Consider the following 18,944-nt stretch of genomic DNA (forward strand, 5'->3'; position numbering starts at 1 on the left):
TAGACAAAGTTTCTATAAATTGATGAGAAAAAATAAGCCACTTAATAGGAAAAGTAGCAAAGTATATAAACATGTAAGTGGTCAAAGACTGCATGAAAATGTATAAGAAACACAAGAAAATACACTCAACCTCACTAGTAGTTAGCAACAAGGAAATATTTTTCACAAAAATTTCACAAGTATTTTAAAAATATAATTAATTAATTTGCTTGCTCCAGGTCTTAGTTCTTAGTTGTGGCAGGTGGGCTCCTTAGTTACAGCTCACCAGCTTGTTAGTTATGGCATGCAAATTCTTAGTTGTGGCATGCATGTGGGATCTATTTCCCTGACCAGGGATCAAACCCGGGCCCCCTGCATTGGGAACGCAGAGTCTTAACCACTGCACCGCTAGGGAATTCCCTCACAAGTATTTTAAAAACAATAACATTCAGTGAAGATGAAGGATAGTGAGCATGACAAACACATTGCTGGTGGGAATATAGCCACCAGCGATATTATCATTTGTGGATTCCATATTTACAAATTCACTTACTTGCTAAAATTTATTTGTAACTCCAAAATCAATATTTGAAGTGCTTTTGCAGTTACATGCAGTCATTTGTGGACATGTGCAGAACAGTAAAATTATAGAGTCATTCAATAGGTACATTTCCAACTGAGGTCAAGCAAGGTGATTTTCTGTTTTCTTCTTCAGCTCACATACTATAAACAAGTGTCCTTTTTACCATCTATTTAGTGAATGCTTCCTGCATTTTTTTTGCTTTCTGTAAAGTGACTTTGCTGTTTAAATAGCCTCTAAGCATAATGCTGAAGTGCCGTCTCACATTTCTAAAGACAAGAAGGCTGTGATGTGCTTTCAGAGAAAATATGTGTGTTAGATAAACTTGGTGCAGGCGTAAGTTATAGTGCTGTTGGCTGTGAGTTCAATGTTAATGAATCAATGATATATAATAAATAAGCCATCTTTAAATAGAAACACATAAAACAAGGTTACATATTGATTGGTTGACAAAAAATGTTGGGACCAAAGCTTGCAGGAACCTAACCTTGTATTTCCTCTAATGATTTAGTATCCACTACTTTAGGGTTCACAATGTTTTTCATAGGACGTCATTAAGTGGAATGATAATCAACTGCAATTTGCCTCAATCTTTTAGGAAAGTAATATCCCAATAATAATAAAATTAAGAATGAATTAAAAGGATCATACACCATGATTAAGTGGGATTTATCCCAGGGATGCAAGGATTCTTCAGTATATGTAAATTAATCAATGTGATACACCACATTAACAAACTGAAGAATAAAAACCATATGATCATCTCAATAGATTCAGACAAAGCTTTTGACAAAATTCAACACCCATTTATGATAAAAACTCTGTAATAGCAGCACTATTTACAGTAGACAGAACATGGAAGCAACCTAAATGTCCATCAACAGAGGAATGGATAAAGAAGATGTGGTACATATATACAATGGAATATTACTCAGTCATGAAAAAGAATGAAATAATGCCATTTGCAGCAATGTGGATGAACCTAGAGATTGTCATACTGAGTGAAGTAAGTCAGACACAGAAGGACAAATATCACAGGGTATCACTTATATGTGGAATCTAAAAAAAAAATGGTACAAATAAACTTATTTACAAAACAGAAGTAGAGTCATGGTTATAGAAAACAAATTTATGGTTACCAGGGGATGGGGGGGGGGATAAACTGGGAGATTGGGATTGACATATACACACTACTGTATATAAAATGCATAACTAATAACAACCTGCTGTATAGCACAGGTAATTCTACTCAATACACTGTAATGGCCTATATGGGAAAAGAATCTTAAAAAAAGAAAAGTGATTATATGTATATGTGTAACTGATTCACTTTGCTGTACATCTGAAACTAACACAACATTGTAAATCAACTATACTCCAATAAAAATTAAAAAAAGAATGAATGTAGCTTTTGACCCAGAAATACCATTTCTGCAAATCTATCCTCCCAAAATAGGAGCATTAGTTGTAATGGCAACAAAATGAAATATAACATTAGAAAGTTACCTGAATGTTCACTGATGGGGAAATGCTTGAATATCTTAATACATCCATACCATGGAAAACAACGCAATAATTTTAAAGAATTTATGTATACAGTTCTTCCAAAGTTTTTTTCAACTTTTTCTTATGGTACTTGGTAACTGTTGTGCCAGTATTTAACCTTAGATGGAGTTTACCAAGTTAGATGGAGTTGATCTGCATTTCCAATCAAACTGACGTGTGCGTGTGTACATACCTATATACCTACGTACATGTTTTTCAACCTGAAGGGTTTTCTATTAAGACTTGAGAAATACAAATTTCAAAATAATATGTGTAACATGACCCAGTTTATAAAAATAAACAACAAAAGCAAAACAACAACAACTACCGCCACCACTTCTAAAACTGCATATATGTTTGAATGGGTATCGTGGAGAATGGGGTAGAAGGATGCTTACCAGCTACTAATATTGTTACCCCAGGGTAGAAAAAACAGAGGGGTCAGGTAAGTTTACTTTTTTTTAATCATGTTTTCAACCTTAGTTACAATAAACATATTTTTTTAATTAAAGAGAAAATATCAAAAAGAAAATTCAATTGAATATATTAGATAAACAAAATGCCAATTATTTTATCCCACTCCAAATTTTCAGTGCTTGTGCAATGAAGCCCCAGAATCTGCATTTTCACAGGCACCTCAGGAGATTCTTAGGCTGGTAGTCTTCTCGCCATGCTGTGAGAACCCAGCTCTGGGCTAACATCACCCTTTTATGCACACAGTCTTCTTATGGGAATACAACCGATGAGGTTGTCACAGCTAAATGCAACCACCATCCAGTTCTACTTCCAAGAGATCGCTCCTGTATCACCTTGACTGGAGTTCTGGGTGTTTTCAAACTCTTCAACCATGCATTGATTGAAACTCTGTTACTTTCCCACCACAGATGGCTAATGGCATCCATTGTGTGTGGGTTTACCGCATTTAACCCTCAGGAGGCACCTTGATTTTCCTTCTCCAAGCTGTTAGGGGAAGGGGTCTGCTGCCAGCCCCGCGAACCAACAAATTTGTCATTTTCCTTATGAGATCTGTATTGGGAGACGCCATCACCGTAAAACGAGAAACACCCCCTCCCTGTTCCCTATACAGACAAGGTACAGCCTTTCTCCATTGCTGAAGGAAGGACTTACCTATCTTCACCACAAAGTCAAAGTTCATTCTTTCTTTTCTACATTTACAAAGCAAATGTTTCTTCCCTCCAAAAGCAAATATATTCTCAGTCTATGTAATTATTAAAGAGAATTGTGACCTTGTTGCCCAATGTAAAAACTATGTATCTCATGAAAGATATAGAAAGAGGGAAGTAGAGAGTAAAAGCAAGAGAAAAGCAACAGCCAGAGAGAAAGGGGGAGAAGGAGGGGGAGGGGGATTAAGCCTGATTAACTATTCCATATTATTTGTACAGTTTCCTTACTTCAATTGATCTGTTCCCAGTCAGCAAGTATTATTTTGAACTTACTTTAATTACTGTTTCCTTAGTACCAAAATTGTGAGACCTGCAATTTAATGTGCCTGTGTTCGTATTTTCCTTTACATGTTAGTGAAATGATGTTTAAATATCTTATTACATTTCACTTTTAAAGGGCCCGGAAAGAAATTTAGTCTATCTGAAAGGAGTCAGCTCTCCCCTCAGTAACAAGACTTATAACTCCTTGTGTCAGGGCTGTGTCTTACACTTGTTTTGCTGCCCCCACAGTAGCTATTAGGAGAAGATAAAATAAATGGCAAAGCCTGCGTGCTCTAAATCCATCTGCGGTCCCTTCAGAATATACATGACATCTTTGCATTTAGAGACAGCGTGATCCGACAGCTAAAATATTGGGCAGCATCCAGTGAAGCTGGCTAGACTAAAGGCGGTGCCTTGCTCCGGTGAGGCATTGTACCTTACCAAGTGAGGCTTTGAGGATACCACTCAATCTCTTTGAAATGAAAATGCTATTTCCACGGAACAAACTAGATTTGTAGTCCATGTAATTCTCCAAATGGCTCCACCACCTAAGGTAGAATGTATGCTCATGTGTACTGTTTGTCATGAGATCCTATGATGATAGAATGGATATTGAGTGCAATACAGTACTACTTCAGTATCTAGGATACTCTCTGTCTTCTAGGACCTTCAGAAGTTCTGGGAAGTTGAGAGAGGAACACAGCATTCCCTCTCTTTCTAGCCCCACTTCTGTCAGCAAAGAGCAGCCCCCCACCAAGTACTCAGAGATAGATACAGCCCCAAAGAGATAATGGACAGAATGGATCTCCTGCCTCTGATTGGCTGCAAGTCAATCAATGAGCTCCTACATGCTTCAGTAAGAATGTTGACTGGGAAACGAGGAGTGCATAGCAGCCCCTGGTGTTGAAGGCACAATTGAGGCAACAAGTTGCAGAGAGTCTGACAGTGAAATGAATAACAAAGTGCAAATATGGACTCTTCTCTGGACTTCAATACCAGAAACTCACAAGAGGGAGGGCTTCATGGCATGCTGGTGAGAGCCCTAGACTAGAAAACAGAATAACCTAGTTCAATCCTGGCTCCGCCTCTTACAAATCAGGTGATTTCATGCAAATCACAATTCTCAAATTTCATTTTTTCTCATACGTAAAATGGGAATAATTTCATTGCTCTTAAAGCCTCATGGCAAGACGGTTTTCTTCTGCTTTTACCTACTTCTTTCCTTACCCCCTTTCTGATAAAGGACTATACCTACATGTTCTTCCAGATATTATAGGTATAATTTTAAAATTATACTATTAATTGCTACTTAAAATTTTTTTTTTTGCTAACATTTCATGGGTCAGGGGTAAAAATAAGATGGCAGCCAGATGCCTGTATTATATCACAATAGCCTTTCAGAAAGTTAGCCCACATCATCTGATTCTCGTAGCTAATTTCTAAACATAAGAGTTGGTAATATATATATACATATACATACACATACACATATATGTACATACATAAAAGACAAACTCATATTTAGAAATTAGCCACAAGAGTTTTATATACGTATATGTCTATATAGGTGTATGTATGTACATATATATGTGTGTGTGTGTATGTGTACATATATATACATGTTAGATAGAAAGTGTGAACTCTGGTAGACAGTGTTTTAGTTTTGGGGTTTTTTTTCCTGGCCAAGTAAGAGGTCCCCATTATACCTGACCCAAATGAGCTCAATGTAACTCAAAAACACATGAAAGAAAAGGAGCTACTCTATCCCAGAAACACATCAGCTCCACTGTTACTGCCAGATAAGCCAACATCCCAGCACCGCTTTATCACCAACAACTACCTCTTGGGCACATCACCGTGATTCACAGTCTCAAGGAGCAAGCCAGGTCACTAAGAAAAGGTCATGTTCAATAGACTCAGTGTTAAAAAATATAACAGTGTCAAAGAAAAACTATTCCAGACTTAGATAAGGAGAGAGTTTATTTTAAAAGACTGTTTCAAAAGGGGAGGGGAATTAGTGCAATGGGGACAAGGCTCAGACCCTAAGATCTAGAAGCCTCTTTCTGATCACAGGAGAGGCAGAAAGGGCCCTTGCAACAGAGAGGAATAAACAAGGCTGGGAGGAGCGGGGTGGGGTTGGGGGGTGAGCAGGGGGCATCATCTGCAGCCAGAAGATTCTCAGGAGGGGCCATTAAGGAGGGCTTGCTCTGTGTTCCAAAGCCTGCTCAACCTCAAGGGTGAGTGGAGGCCTCTGGCCTTAACTGAAGTTTAGTCATGTCAAATTAGCAGGCATTTTGTCCAGAGGTCAGTGGGGCACATTCGCTTAATCACGTATGAGATCGAGAATAGGCTTCTGGAGGGTCTGTGTCTGGCCTTGTCACAGGTAAAAGAGGGCGTCACCATGAATCTTATGTGAGTCATATGTGGGAGGTGACTGCAGCAAACTGTGTCCCAGACTGTTTTCCAGAATCACAGGCGAAGTTCAACACCATCAGTAGTTCAGAAACATGTTCATTTAAACCAAAAACCACTCTTGTTTGTGAATAAACCGTCACCTACCTGGAACTGTTTGCCATCTAGACTTTAGGCAACGGCAGCTGCCAATGTATCATGGTTTGGGTGCTAATCTAAAGGTCCGCCCTTACCCACTGTCTCTCGGGCCATTGTTCAGGAGGATGTGATGATGATGCAAAGGTCTTTGGGAAGAAGGGCCTACTTTCCCACTAGACGGTGCTGGTACCCGGGGTGCTTCGTAGGACCCTCTGGCCAGCACGGGTGGATGACACGACAGAGTGCAGCCTGAGATGGGCAGGAGGACAGTATGTGACTCACCCTCCCATCCAGTCTGGATTTAGGGCCTCTCTCCTGACCCATTTCAGAACATCAAAGAGGCACTCACAGAAAGCCTGGAGCAGTCATCCTGCCCATTTCATAGCTTCTGAGCGGGAATATAAAGGAATCGTGGTAGGAACTGGGAAAGCAACACAAAGATGCTGGTGAGACTACTTTCCCCCAAGAAGAAACCTAGTTAACCACAGGCCTAACTCCTACGGGTTAAGTTCCTAGGGTTAACAAATCAACTATAAAATAACCCAGGGGAATGCTGGTCTCAGCAGCTTTGGTCTCTCTCTACCCCTTCCCACTTTACTCCTTTACCTAGGCGATGGAATACAATTAGTTTACAGGCCTGATAGGAGGGGCTTTCAAAAGGGATAGATGGTCAAGGACCTGTGTATGGTCCTGCCTTTGGACATTCTCTCTGTTCAGAAAATAATGTAAATTGGCAGGGAAGATGCTCTTGACCCTCTCTTGATATACAAGGTACCAACTGACATCCACTGGAACTTGACCTATACCCCATCAGGGAAGTTGAATTCTTTTACTCTTGCATGAGCCTACAAAAGGGGTTATTTTGTGGGTTGGTGTCCAACAGAAAAAACTAAAGAATCACTCCTAGATGAGTGATTTGGGGTTTTCTTTTATCTTCCCAAATTAAGAACAGTGGTAAACATATACTGGGAAACAAACATTGATTAAGCATAAAGGAGAGAAATGTCACAGAATGCAAGAATAGAAAACTGTAAAAAATTATTAAATCTCTGTTTCACTGGAAAATTTCCAAAAGTAACATGCCTGCCAATTTTTGAAACATCTCAGCCGTATCCAGCTACCCACAGCATCTATTCACAGCTCTTGCTGACACAAACACTACTGTCATGGTGCCACATAAGTCATAACACAATCTACCTCCAGTTTCCCTATTACCCTTCTCTCTGATAAATTGTTGGTGGCCAATACAGGCAATCAGCAAGGTCAGCTTGGCTGAAGTGAGTCTTTGATTAGGTTAAGCTATCAATATAACTATAAGATCAGACAGCTAATCATGGGTATTTAGCATAATTAGCATTGCCACATCCCCAAAGCACTGCCCGGTGATTCAAGCTTAGAAGTCTTGATGGCGAGCCCTCAAAACGGGCAGAAAGTGAGTGATGTACCATGGAGGTGTCAGGAGGATGCTACTCTTTGGTCACAGCTAATTTTATTTATTTTTTATTCCCGGTCTTTCCCAGGCAATAGATCTATGGCTCTAGGCGTTCTTCCCCAGCTAATATGTTGATTCTACACTGGTTTCTTTGATGATGGTTTTCACTATGTGCAAGTCCAACTTGAGATAAAACCTAGCTGCTTGGAGCTTCAAGATGGCAAAAGAGTAAGATGCGGAGATCACCTTCCTCCCCGCAAATACATCAGAAATACATCTACATGTGGAACAACTCCTACAGAACACCTACTGAACGCTGGCAGAAGACCTCAGACTTCCCAAAAGGCAAGGAACTACTCACGTACCTGGGTAGGGCAAAAGAAAAAAGAAAAAACAGAGACAAAAGGATAGGGACAGGACCTGCACCAGTGGGAGGGAGCTGTGAAGGAGGAAACGTTTCCACACACTAGAAGCCCCTTGGCGGGCGGAGACGGCGGGTGGCGGAGCGGGGGGGGAGCTTCGAAGCCGCGGAGGAGAGCACAGCTACAGGGGTGCAGAGGGCAAAGCGGAGAGATTCCCGCACAGAGGATCGGTGCCGACCAGCACTCACCAGCCCCCGAGAGGCTTGTCTGCTCACCCGCCGGGGCGGGCGGGCGAGCGGGCCTGGGAACTGAGGCTCGGGCTTCGGTCGGGGCGCAGGGAGAGGACTGGGGTTGGCGGCGTGAACACAGCCTGCAGGGGGTTAGTGCGCCACGGCTGGCCGGGAGGGAGTGCGGGAAAAAGTCTGGAGCTGTCTGAGGCAAGAGGCTTTTTCTTGCCTCTTTGTTTCCTGGTGCTCCAGGAGAGGGGATTAAGAGCGCTGCTTAAAGGAGCTCCAGAGACGGGCGCGAGTCGCGGCTAAAAGCGCGGACCCCAGGGATGGACATGAGACGCTAAGGCTGCTGCTGCCGCCACCAAGAAGCCTGTGTGCGAGCACAGGTCACTCTCCACACCTCCCCTCCCGGGAGCCTGTGCGGCCCGCCACTGCCAGGGTCCCGTGATCCAGGGACAACTTACCCGGGAAAACGCACGGCGCGCCTCAGGATGGTGCAACGTCACGCTGGCTTCTGCCACCACAGGCTCGCCCCGGACTCCGTGCCCCTCCCTCCCCCCAGCCTGAGTGAGCCAGAGCCCCCGAGTCAGCGGCTCCTTTAACCGCGTCCTATCTGAGAGAAGAACAAACGCCCTCAGGCGACCTACACGCAGAGGCGGGGCCAAATCCAAAGCGGAACCCCGGGAGCTGTGCGAACAAAGAAGAGAAACGGAAATTTCTCCCAGCAGCCTCAGGAGCAGCGGATTAAATCTCCACAATCAACTTGATGTACCCTGCATCTGTGGAATACCTGAATAGACAAGGAATCATCCCAAATTGAGGAGGTGGACTTTGGGAGCAATGATATATATATATATTTCCCTTTTTGTCTTTTTGTGAGTGTGTATGTGATTTTGTCTGTATAGCTTTGCTTTTACCATTTATCCTAGGGTTCTGTTGGTCCGTTTTTTTTGTTTGTTTGTTTTTTAGTATAGTTTTTACCACTTGTTATCATTGGTGGATTTGTTTTTTGGTTTGGTTGCTCTCTTCTTTCTTCCTTTCCTTTTTCTTTCTTTTTCTTAATTACTTAAAAAAATTTTAATAATTATTTTTTATTTTAATGACTTTATTTTATTTTATCTTCTTTCTTTTTTTTCTCCCTTTTATTCTGAGCCATGTGGATGACAGGCTCTTGGTGCTCCAGCCAGGCATCAGGGCTGAGCCTCTGAGGTGGGAGAGCCAACTTCAGGACACTGGTCCACAAAAGACCTCCCAGCTCCACGTAATATGAAACGGCAAAAATCTTCCAGAGATCTCCATCTCAATACCAAGACCCAGCTTCACTCAACGACCAGCAAGCTACAGTGCTGGACACCCTATGCCAAACAACTAGCAAGACAGGAAGACAACCCCACCCATTAGCAGAGAGGCTGCCTAAAATCATAATAAGGCAACAAACACGCCAACACACACCACCAGATGTGGACCTGCCCAAGAGAAAGACATGATCCAGCCTCATCCACCAGAACACAGGCACTAGTCCCCTCCACCAGGAAGCCTACACAACCCACTGAACCAACATTAGCCACTGGGGACAGACACCAAAAACAGCAAGAACTACAAACCAGCAGCCTGCGAAAAGAAGACCCCAAACACAGTAAGTTAAGCAAAATGAGAAGACAGAGAAACACACAGCAGATGAAAGAGCAAGGCAAAAACCCACCAGACCAAACAAATGAAGAAGAAATAGGCAGTCTACCTGAAAAAGAATTCAGAATAATGATAGTAAAGATGATCCAAAATCTTGGAAATAGAATGGAGAAAATACAAGAAATGTTTAACAAGGACCTATAAGAACTAAAGAGCAAACAAACAGTGATGAACGACACAATAAATGAAATTAAAAATGTTCTAGAAGGGATCAATAGCAGAATAACTGAGGCAGAAGAACGGATAAGTGCCTGGAAGATAAAACAGTGGAAATAGCTACTAAAGAGCAGAACAAAGAAAACGAATGAAAAGAATTGAGGACAGTCTCAGAGACCTCTGGGACAACATTAAATGCACGAACATTCAAATAATAGGGGTCCAGGAAGAAGAAGAGAAAAAGAAAGGGTCTGAGAAAATATTTGAACAGATTATAGTTTAAAACTTCCCTAATATGGGAAAGGAAATACTTAATCAAGTCCAAGAAGCACAGAGAGTCCCATACAGGATAAATCCAAGAAGAAACACGCCAAGATACATATTAATCAACATATCAAAATTAAATGCAAAGAAAAAATATTAAAAGCAGCAAGGGACCAATAACACACAAGGGAATTCCCATAAGGTTAATAGCTGATCTTTCAGCAGAAACTCAGCAAGCCAGAAGGGAGTGGCAGGACATATTTAAAGTGAGGAAGGAGAAAAACCTACAACGAACATTACTCTACCCAGCAAGAATCTCATTCAGATTTGACAGAGAAATTAAAACCTTTACAGACAAGTAAAAGCTAAGAGAATTCAGCACCACCAAACCAGCTTTATAACAAATGCTAAAGGAACTTCTCTAGGCAGGAAACACAAGAGAAGGAAAAGACCTACAATAACAAACCCAAAACAATTAAGAAAATGGTAATAGGAACATACATATCGATAATTACCTTAAATATAAATGGATTAAATGCTCCAACCAAAAGACACAGACTGGCTGAATGGATACAAAAACAAGACCCATATATACGCTGTCTACAAGAGACCTACTTCAGACCTAGGGACACATACAGACTGAAAGTGAGGGGATGGAATAAGATATTCCATGCAAATGGAAATCAAAAGAAAGCTGGAGTAGCAATTCTCATATCAGATGAAATAGACTTTAAAATAAAGACAATTACAAGAGACAAAGAAGGACATTACATAATGATCAAGGGCTCAATCCGAGAAGAAGACATAACAATTGTAAATATTTATGCACCCAACATAGAAGCACCTCAATACATAAGGCAAATACTAACAGTATTAAAAGGGGAAATCGACAGTAACACAATCATAGTAGGGGACTTTAACACCCCACTTTCACCAATGGACAGATCATGCAAAATGAAAATAAATAAGGAAACACAAGCTTTAAATGATACATTAAACAAGATGGACTTAATTGATATTTATAGGACATTCCATGCAAAAACAACAGAATACACTTTCTTCTCAAGTGCTCATGGAATATTCTCCAGGATAGATCATATCTTGGGTCACAAATCAAGCCTTGGTAAACTTAAGAAAATTGAAATCATATCAGGTATCTTTTCCAACCACACGCTATGAGACTAGATGGCAATTACAGGAAAAAATCTGGAAAAAATACAAACACATGGAAGCTAAACAATACACTACTTAATAACCAAGAGATCACTGAAGAAATCAAAGAGGAAATCAAAAAATACCTAGAAACAAATGACAATGAAAACACGATGACCCAAAATCTACGGGATGCAGCAAAAGCAGTTCTAAGAGGGAAGTTTATAGCAATACAATCCCACCTTAGGAAACAAGAAACATCTCAAATAAACAACCTAACCTTACACCGAAAGCAAGTAGAGAAAGAAGAACAAAAAAACCCCAAACTTAGCAGACGGAACGAAATCATAAAGATCAGATCAGAAATAAATGAGAAAGAAACGAAGCAAACTATAGCAAAGATCAATAAAACTAAAAACTGGTTCTTTGCAAAGATAAACAAAATTGATAAACCATTAGCCAGACTCATCAAGAAAAACAGGGAGAAGACTCAAATCAATAGAATTAGAAATGAAAAAGGAGAAGTAACAACTGCCACTGCAGAAATACAAAGGATCATGAGAGATTACTACAAGCAAGTCTATGCCAATAAAATGGACAACCTGGAAGAAACAGACAAACTCTTAGAAATGCACAACCTTCAGAGACTGAAAAAGGAAGAAATAGAAAATATGAACAGGCCAATCACAAGCACTGAAATTGAAACTGTGATTAAAAATCTTCCAACAAACAAAAGCCCAGGACCAGATTGCTTCACAGGCGAATTCTATCAAACATTTAGAAAAGAGCTAACACCTATCCTTTTCAAACTCTTCCAAAATATAGCAGAAGGAGGAACACGCCCAAACTCATTCTACGAGGCCACCATCACCCTGATACCAAAACCAGACAATGATGTCACAAAGAAAGAAAACTACAGGCCAATATCACTGATGAACATAGATGCAAAAATCCTCAATAAAATACTAGCAAACAGAATCCAACAGCACATTAAAAGGATCATACACCATGATCAAGTGGGGTTTATCCCAGGAATGCAAGGATTCTTCAATATACGCAAATCAATCAATGTGATGCACCATATTAACAAATTGAAGGAGAAAAACCATATGATCATCTCAATAGATGCAGAGAAAGCTTTTGACAAAATTTAACACCCATTTATGATAAAAAACCCTCCAGAAAGTAGGCATAGAGGGAACTTTCCTCAACATAATAAAGGCCATATATGACAAACCCACAGCCAACACCGTCCTCAATGGTGATCAACTGAAACTATTTCCACTGAGAACAGGAACAAGACAAGGTTGCCCACTCTCACCAATACTATTCAACATAGTTTTGGAAGTTTTAGCCACAGCAATCAGAGAAGAAAAAGAAATAAAAGGAATCCAAATCAGAAAAGAAGAAGTAAAGCTGTCACTGTTTGCCGATGACATGATACTGTACATAGAGAATCCTAAAGATGCTACCAGAAAACTACTAGAGCTAATCAATGAATTTGGTAAAGTAGCAGGATACAAAATTAATGCACAGAAATCTCTTGCATACCTATACACTAATGATGAAAAATCTGAAAGTGAAATTCAGGAAACACTCCCATTTACCACTGCAACAAAAAGAATAAAATATCTAGGAATAAACCTACCTATGGAGACAAAAGACCTGTATGCAGAAAATCATAAGACACTGATGAACGAAATTAAAGATGATACAAATAGATGGAGAGATATACCATATTCTTGGATTGGAAGAATCAACATTGTGAAAATGTCTCTAGTACCCAAAGCAATCTACAGGTTCAATGCAATCCCTGTCAAACTACCACTGCCATTTTTCACAGAACTAGGACAAAAAATTTCACAATTTGTATGGAAACACAAAATACCCCGAATAGCCAAAGCAATCGAGAAACAAAAACAGAGCTGGAGGAATCAGGCTCCCCAACTTCAGACTATACTACAAAGCTACAATAATCAAGACAGTATGGTACTGGCACAAAAACAGAAATATAGATCAATGGAACAGGATAGAAAGCCCAGGAATATACCCACGCACATATGGTCACCTTATCTTTGATAAAGAAGGCAAGAATATACAGTGGAGAAAAGACAGCCTCTTCAATAAATGGTGCTGGGAAAACTGGACAGCTACATGTAAGAGAATGAAATTAGAACACTGCCTAACACCATACACAAAAATAAACTCAAAATGGATTAAAGACCTAAATGTAAGGCCAGACACTATCAAACTCTTAGAGGCAAACATAGGCAAAACACTGTATGACATAAATCACAGCAAGATCCTTTTTGACCCACCTCCTAAAGAAATGGAAATAAAAACAAAAATAAATAAATGGGACCTAATGAAACTTAAAAGCTTTTGCACAGCAAAAGAAACCATAAACAAAACGAAAAGACAACCCTCAGAATGGGAAAAAATATTTGCAAATGAAGCAGCTGACAAAGGATTAATCTCCAAAATATACAAGCAGCTCAGGCAGCTCAATATGAAGGAAGCAAAAAACCCAATCCAAAAATGGGCAGAAGACCTAAATAGACATTTCTCCAAAAAAGATATACAGACTGCCAACAAACACATGAAGGAATGCTCAACATTATTAATCATTAGAGAAATGCAAATCAAAACTACAATGAGATATCAACTCACACCGGTCAGAATGGCCATCATCAAAAACTACAAACAATATATGCTGGAGAGGGTGTGGAGAAAAGGGAACCCTCTTGCACTGTTGGTGGGAATGTAAATTGATACAGCCACTATGGAGAAGAGTATGGAGGTTCCTTAAAAAACTACAAATAGAACTACCATACAACCCAGCAATCCCACTACTGGGCATATACCCTGAGAAACCATAATTCAAAAAGATTCATGTACCACAATGCTCATTGCAGCTCTATTTACAATGGTCAGGACATGGAGTCAACCTGAGTGTCCATCGACAGATGAATGGATAAAGAAGATGTGGTATATATATACAATGGAATATTACTCAGCCATAAAAAGAAATGAAATTGAGTTATTTGTAGTGAGGTGGATGGACCTAGAGTCTGTCATAGAGTGAGGTAAGTCAGAAAGAGAAAAATAAATACCGTATGCTAACACATATATGTGGATTCTAAGAAGAAAAAAAAAGGTCATGAAGAACCTAGGGGCAAGGTGGGAATAAAGACACAGACCTACTAGAGAATGGACTTGAGGATATGGGGAGGAGGAAGGGTAAGCTGGGACAAAGTGAGAGAGTGGCATGGACATATATACACTACCAAACATAAAATAGATAGCTAGTGGGAAGCAGCTAGTGGATAGCGCAGGGAGATTAGCTCAGTGCTTTGTGACCACCTAGAGGTGGGATAGGGAGGGTGGGAGGGAGGGAGACGCAAGAGGGAAGAGATATGGGGACATATGTGTATGTATAACTGATTCACTTTGTTATAAAGCAGACACTAACATACCATTGTAAAGCAATTATACTCCAATAAAGATGTTAAAAAATATATAAATAAAAAAATAAATAAAACCTAGCTGCTTGACCACCCCCCTCTCTCAGGTTATGGTAAAGCTGCATTGACCTGTAATGAATTTATTGTCCATGTCTAGTTTTTTATTTTAACCTTACGCATCCTCACTACCTGTTCCTCTCCTTAGTTTCCAAAGCTTGATTAATATTGAACATTAACTTTTTTCCTTAGAGTCAGAGTAGGAGCAAATGGTACCTCAGTCCTCTTCTTCCTCTCAAACTTCAGGGCAGGCTGGTGAACATCAGTCCTAAATTCAAAGGCCATCTGGAAATAGAGTCTTTCCCAGATGAACCTTGGACCTCAGGTCTATTTTAAGACAATTCTTGGGTTTGGGGTCATTGTGGATCTCAGGAACTTATTATCTATTGTATTATATCGTCTCTCTTGGCCTTTTAATTCAACCTCTCCCTTCCAGCTGAATCCTTCCCATCAGCTTTTAAACCTGTTCAAGTATTTCCCATCTAAAATAAAGTATTTCCTAGTGCTCAATTCCCTGTATTCCTCCAGCTACCATCCTATTACTCTCTTCACAGCTAATTTGAAGGAAGCACCCATATCTACACATCAGTTTCCTTATCTTCCGCTCACTCCATCGCCTACCAATTTGACTTCAAGCCCCACAACTTCCCAGAAACAATGCTGCAAAAGTCACTAATTACTCCAAGTCTCTAAATCCGAACTATATTTTTCAGTTCTCTTTATACTTGATATTTTGACACTTTGACCACTTCCTCCTCCTTGAAACCCTACCCTTGGCTTCTGTGACACCTCAATATCCAAGTTTTCCTTATCTTTCTCGCCTTTGGAAATCCCCCAAATCTGTCTCTTGATGTCCTTTCTGAATAAGTGCAGGCTGGGGCCAAGGTCAGTATCAGTGTCCTCCTCTGTTCACATATATTTGTCTCCATTTCTTTGATATGTTTAGCATTTTCTTAGGAAATTAGGCTCTCCCATATTTGAAAGCAAAGGGTAAAAGGGACGGTTTTGATTTTAATAAAGGATGAAAAATGTGACACTGTTCATTTTCTATTGATATTTTGTTATTAAGTATGTTGATTGAAAACATGCATACATACAAATAAAGGTTAGTATCCTTTATTGCTCACTTGAAGAACACTCGTTTGGGAGCCATCACCTTATAAGATGGTGAAAAATTTAAAAATAAACTAGGAAAGGACAGAAGAGAAGTACAGTCAATAGTGTAAGAAGAGTTCTGAGAGGAAGTACCTGGGGATTTAAGACAAAACAAGATGGAGAAAGGAAAAAGCAGAAGACCAAGTAGATCAATCCTAAAAGGGCATTCTACTGCTAAGGGTCATCTCGTTTTCCAGATTATAGGGTACAATGACTTGAAAGTGCTTCCCACCCCACCTAAGAATATTCTCACTGAGACAGAGTTTAAATAAGATTGAACCTGTTATCACGACAAAGACCTGAAATGACAAAGTCACTTCAATTTGCCAGAACTGAAGTGACTCAAAACAAAACTCTTCTTCCTTTCAAATGACATAAAAATTATTTCCCTCAAAGATTTTCCACCTAAAATACTCATAATATGGTATCATGTCCTTCCCTGATTAGATACAAATAGGTGTTAAACTTATGGCAAATTTGAGGATAAAATGAAGGTTTGTGGAGCCCAAAACTATGTGAGAAAGGTACAAGCAATCTGATCTAGAAGACTCTGGAAACTCACCTTTCTGACAGAGAGAAAAAAACAAAACAAAACAAAACCAGGCACTAGAGAGAGTTGCCATTTCCCATCTTTCTCTGAATAACTTGCTTCTTTGGGGCTAAGAACTGTGTGCTCAGGCTGTCTATGGCTCTCACTAAATATTAATCCTTAACCTACATGCAGATAAACCACATTCTTCAACACTTTTCCGGATAAATTCCTCCATCCATCAAAATTCCCACTATAAAGGAAAAAGGTAATTCAAGAGCAATTCAACTTGATTATCACTCCTTGCAGACAAGAGATCTACTGTATCCTAGGTATCTTTGTATTCCACAAAGTTTGGTCCATAGAGGGATGCTCTTTAAATATTTACTGAACAAATATAGCAATAATCAGTTTCAATAATTCTTAAGTACCCTTAGGCAGATAACTCAATGATTAGTAACTGTATTTACTTGGTCAATATATTTCTATAGACTGCTTTATAAAGAGTAATTACACAAGAAAGAGCTGGGTTGTACTATAATCTGCATTCTTATTCTCTAAAGAACTAACCTGAAAAAATATAAACTGCCCATATACAGAGGACAAGCATTATAATTTAGATGTTCTTACTACTGTATGTTCTCTGAGCAAGAGAAGTCAGGGACAAAGTCAGTACAGAAAATCTTCTGGATTGAAGGTTGTTCAGTGTTTCTGTCCTGGACAATTGTCCCCAAACTGAATGTCACCAAGTAGGGGACAATAAACTGGAAGTCTGGCGAGGGCAGAGGGTTTTGACCTTCCAATTGGCCTATACATAGCCCACCACATCACTTCCCTTAGCTAATTAAAGGACTAGATACAAGCACTTCACTTTCTGTTTCTTAGGGGATTTTGAATTGAAATGCTTCGCAATTGAAATGGCACACGTTAATGAAATCATTTATTTCAAAAACAGTAGTAACAGCTTATAAAACCTAGCGTCTTGAACTCCAAAGACTCAAATGATTGCTTCCTTTTAAAGAATAGAACTTGTGTGCTTTTTATCTGCTTTTTGTTTTTATCAAATGCCTGAAGATAGCTCATACTTTGTTCTTGTTTCATTAATAGAAAAAAATCACTCACTTGCAAAGTGATTACTTCATTATTTCATATTATTTCATTGATAGATAAAATCACTCCCCTACCATGGGAGAGCAGATAGGGAGAAAGAGCAATAAGCCTTTTTGATTAAATGACACAATGTAATGTAAAGTATTGTATGTATTACCCAGCTCCTAACAGGCATTCAGTAGTGTTAATTCTCTTCCCCTATGCTATATGTCAATCAGCAGAATTTTAAGCCTGGATAAACCAGCAGCATTGAACAGGTTCTGTTGAAACACTCAAGGTAGCCTCTGGGGTTATTTTATTCATTCAACAAATGCTTAGCCTCTAATATTCTCAAGCACTGCATTTTGGGCTGGAGATGCAAAGCTGAATAGGACTCAGGCCCTTTCCTCACAGGGCTTAAAATCTAACAAGGAGGAAAGACCGGTACGCAGAGTATTACACTGAGATATGACGTTGGTTAGACATGGGATACAAGTCTTGGAACTCTAGGTCACAAGGGACAGAAAATCCAGCCCTAAGTGGTTTAAGCAAAAAGGGAATATTTAGGCTCAAATGACTGAAAAGTTGAGGAAAGAGCTGCTCAGGGGTGGTTTCATGAAAGGACCTCCACACGGTGTCACCAGGACACTAGTGCTTTCTCTACGCTGCTCTGCTTGCTTCTGTGCTGGCTCCGTGCAGCAGCAATAAGCCTGGCATACACTATGCTCAAGCCCAGAGAAGAAAAGAGAGGTTCTCTCCTTCAAAATCTAAAATTTTCATGATGACGCCTAATGGCTCAAACAGGGTTGTGTGTCCTCTTCTGAACCAATTACACAATCTAGGAGGAGGAGATTAACTGATCACCTTAGCTAATCAGGAATCTACCTCTAGAGCAGAAGGCCGAACCAATCTCCACCAAACCAGACCAGCTGAGTACAGAAGTGGTGACCAGCAACTGCAGCCACATACAGAGCCCTCACCATGTTTCTGGCACTTCCAAGCCCTGAGATATATTCATCTGCTTCCTCTAATTAATGACCTTAGGAAGTAGAGACTATTTTTATCCTATCAATAGATGATGAGCTTGAAGCACAAACTGATTTATAACCTTGCTCCAGGTCTCCACACATGCTGAGCTGTTCTGTCAGAAAAAGGGAGCAAAAGCTCCCCTTTGCTGTTGGGTAGCAAAAGCAAGAGATGCCCAGGACCAAGGGTAAGCCCAAGGATGCTGTGGGAATCACAGAAGTGGTTGAATCAGAAATGGAG

General features: G+C 39.9%; 1 protein-coding gene across 1 annotated transcript in view; it reads right to left on the reverse strand.

Moving 5' to 3' along the window:
- RGS6 (regulator of G protein signaling 6) overlaps nucleotides 1–18,944 on the reverse strand; it is a 573,125-nt gene that overhangs the window by 279,409 nt on the left and 274,772 nt on the right. The gene's annotated exons all lie outside the window — the stretch shown is intronic.

This window comes from Delphinus delphis, chromosome 2, assembly GCF_949987515.2.
Source record: "Delphinus delphis chromosome 2, mDelDel1.2, whole genome shotgun sequence".
In the NCBI taxonomy this organism is placed as follows: Eukaryota; Metazoa; Chordata; class Mammalia; order Artiodactyla; family Delphinidae; genus Delphinus; species Delphinus delphis.